Source organism: Mirounga leonina, unplaced genomic scaffold (assembly GCF_011800145.1).
Source record: "Mirounga leonina isolate KUSES-001 unplaced genomic scaffold, KU_Mleo_1.0 Mir_100159, whole genome shotgun sequence".
NCBI lineage: Eukaryota > Metazoa > Chordata > Mammalia > Carnivora > Phocidae > Mirounga > Mirounga leonina.
The window spans coordinates 1749-5332 of NW_023269948.1; the positions used below are offsets into that span (position 1 = coordinate 1749).

Below are 3584 nucleotides of genomic sequence, written 5' to 3' on the forward strand. Positions count from 1 at the left end.
GGCTCCAGCATGCTGACTGTGCGGCTTCATGGGTTTCCAGCCTCCCAAGCCTCAGGCTCCCCTTTGTAAGATGGGGCACTGATGGCCCCCATCTCTGGGAGCAGAAGGTAGGGAGGCCCTGCCGGCAGATTCACTCAGGACAGGTCAGGAGGTGGCTGTTGCTTAAAGCAGCCCAGGGCCTGTCCCCATGAAGAAGGTGCACACGTCCATGACCCCCAGCTCTGGGGTCCTGCTGCCAGCCTCTGGCAGTGACCCTCTTCCTGCCCTGTCCCCTGCCCCTGTGGATACGGGGTCATCCTGGAGCTGTTCCTGCAGAATCACTTCATGGTGGACACAGGGTCATCTACTATGTCTTCACCGACCAGCGGGTTGCTGGTGTCCCGTGTGCCCCTCCAGGAGCACTGAAGGGTGGTGGTTCTTGAGGTCCGCGGTGCCCCACACTGGCAGGATGTGTCCATGCAGCACATGGCGATCATGAGCTGCTTCTATGAGGAGTGCTTCCTCTATGAGGTGGATGACATGGTGTGCGGGGATGTGGACATGAAGTTCTGTGACCACGTGGGCATGGAGATCCTGTCCCCCCTCTTTGGCACCCTGCACCCCGGTTTCTACTGGGTGGCCCGTGAGGACTTAAGCTATGAGCGCTGGTCCCAGTCCCAGGCCCACATCCCCAAGGACAAGGGTGACTTCTACTACATGGGGGCCTTTTTTGGGGGGTTGTGGCGGAGGTTCACCGACTGACCTCAGCCTGTCACCAGGTGATGGTGGTCAACTGGGTCAATGGGATCGAGGCCATGGGGTACGATAAGAGCCACCTGAACAGGTACCTTCTGGACCACAAGCCCACCAAGGTGCTGTCCCTGGAGGACCTGCGGGACCCACAGCTATTGGGCTGGCCCTGGAGGACCTGTGTGCAGCTGCTGGGCTGGCCCTGGGTCATGAAGAAGCTGAGATTTGGGCCATGCCCAAGAATCACCAGGACACCTGGAACTCATGAGGGGCTGTCCCCGTCTCCAGCAGGGGGTGCTGACTTCAGCGGAGCCATCAGAGCAGGTTCCTACTTCTGTCCCCTCGAGGGACACTGTGGAGTCCAGTACTGTCTGCACGGGCACGTCCAGTGCCCCAGCCGCACCTGCTCACAGGAGGCCTGCCTGGGGATACAGCGTCCTCTCTTTGCGTTCACTACATTTTCTTCACTTCTGGGTCATTTGCAGCTGTGAACGGCTCCAGTTTTATGTCAGATGTTTTTCTGTGTCAATGCTGAGCAACCATTTTTAAAAAGAACAATTGAAGGAAAAGGTTTTCTCTCTAGTTCTAAACAGACACCGCCTGGTGGGGCTGGGACAGCCCTGTAGCAGCCATGGAGCCAGAACAGGCCCTGGCTGGGTCTTCCCTCCCAGTCCTTGCACCTTGCCATGGCCATGGGGCTTCAGGGTCAGGGGTGCACCGAGCCACCTCTCAGAACCCCGGTGCGCTCACCGCCAGAGGCCTTGGCCGTGACTGCTAGCTCAGCCTCCAGGAGCATGGCGCCCTCTGGGTTATTTCCATTTCCTGCCGTGGATTTATTTTTTATTTATTAATTTTATTTAATTTTTTAAATTTAAATTCATTAGCCAACATATAGTACATCAGTAGATTTTGATGTAGTGTTCAGTGATTCATTAGTTGCCTATAACACCCAGTTCTCATCACAACATGTGCCCTCCTTAATACCCGTCACCCAGTTACCCCATCCCCCCACCCTCCTCCCTTCTGTAACCCTCAGTTTGTTTACCGGAGTCCAGAGTCTCTCATGGTTTGTCTCCCTCTCTGATTTCTTCCTGTTCAGTTTTCCCTCCCTTCCCCTGTAGTCCTCTGTGCTATTCCTGACATTCCACATAGGAGTGAAACTATATGATAATTGTCTTTCTCTGATTTATTTATTTCACTTAGCATAATCCCCTCCCGTTCCATCTATGTCAATGTAAATGGTAGGTATTCATCCTTTCTGACAGCTGAGGAATATTCCATTGTACGTATATACCACATCTTCTTTATCCATTCGTCTGTTGAAGGGCATCTCGGCTCCTTCCACAGTTTGGCTATTGTGGACATTGCTGCTATGAACATTGGGGGGCAGGTGCCCCTTCTTTTCACTACATCTGTATCTTTGGGGTAAATACCCAGTAGTGCAATTGCTGGGTGATAGGGTAGTTCTGTTTGTAACGTCTTGAAGAACCTCCATACTGTTTTTCAGAGTGGCTGTACCAGCTTGCATTCCCCCCAATAGTGTAAGAGGGTTCCCTTTTCTCCACATCCTCACCAACATTTGTTGTTTCCTGCCTTGTTGATTTTTGCCATTCTAAGGGGTGAAGGTGGTATCTCAATGTGGTTTTAATTTCTTTTTCTCTGATGGCTAGTGATGTGGAGCATTTTTTCATGTGTCTGTTAGCCATTTGTATGTCTTTGGAGAAGTGTCTGTTCATGTGTTCTGCCCGTTTCTTGATTGGATTATTTGTTTTTTGGGTGTTGAGTTTGAGAAGTTCTTTATAGATCTTGGATGCCAGCCCTTTATCTGTAATGTCATTTGCAAATATCTTCTCCCATTCCATGGCTTGCCTCTTAGTTTTGTTGACTGTTTCCTTTGCTGTGCAGAAGCTTTTTATCTTGATGAAGTCCCAAAGGTTCATTTTTGCTTTTGTTACCCTTGCCTTTGGAGACGTGTCTAGCAAGAAGTTGCTGTGGCTGAGGTCGAAGAGGTTGCTGCCTGTGTTCTCTTCTAGGATTTTGATGGATTCCTGTGTCACATTGAGGTCTTTCATCCAATTTGAGTTTACCTTTGTATATGGTGTGAGAGAATGGTCCAGTTTCATTCTTCTGCATGTGGCTGTCTAATTTTCCCAACACCATTTATTGAAGAGACTGTCTTTTTTCCATTGGGTATTCTTTCCTGCTTTGTGGAAGATTAGTTGACCATAGAGTTGAGGGTCCATTTCTGGGGTCTCTATTCTGTTCCATTGATCTGTGTGTCTGTTTTGTCCAGTACCATACTGTCTTGATGATCACAGCTTTGTAATACAGCTTGAGGTCACCTGCTTTTGTTTTATTTTTATTATTTTAGTGAATTTTAAATTAATGTATAATATATTATTTGTTTCAGGGGTACAGGTCTTTGATTCATCGGTCTTATACAATTCACAGTGCTCACCATAGCACATACCCTCCCCAGTGTCCATCACCCAGTCACCCCACGCCTCCCAACCCCCTCCACTCCAGCAACCCTCAGTTTGTTTCCTGAGATTCAGAGTCTCTTATGGTATGTGCTCTGGTAAGCGCTGTGAATTGTGCAAGACTGTTGAATCTCAGATCTCTACCTCTGAAACAAATAATGCAATATATGTTAAGAAAAAAAAAGAAGAAGAAGAAGGTAGCAGGAAGGGAAGAATGAAGCAGGGGAAATCGGAGGGGTAGACGAACCATGAGAGATGATGGACTCTGAAAAACAGAGGATTCTAGAGGGGAGGGGGGTGGGAGGATGGGTTAGCCTGGTGGTGGGTATTGAGGAGGGCACATTCTGCATGGAGCACTGGGTGTTATGCACAAAC

At 49.3% G+C, this 3584-nt stretch overlaps 1 pseudogene; it reads left to right on the forward strand.

The window, feature by feature from the left end:
- Window positions 1-279: 279 nt before the first annotated feature.
- On the forward strand, window positions 280-1561 carry LOC118024973 (annotated as a pseudogene).
- Window positions 1562-3584: the final 2023 nt, after the last annotated feature.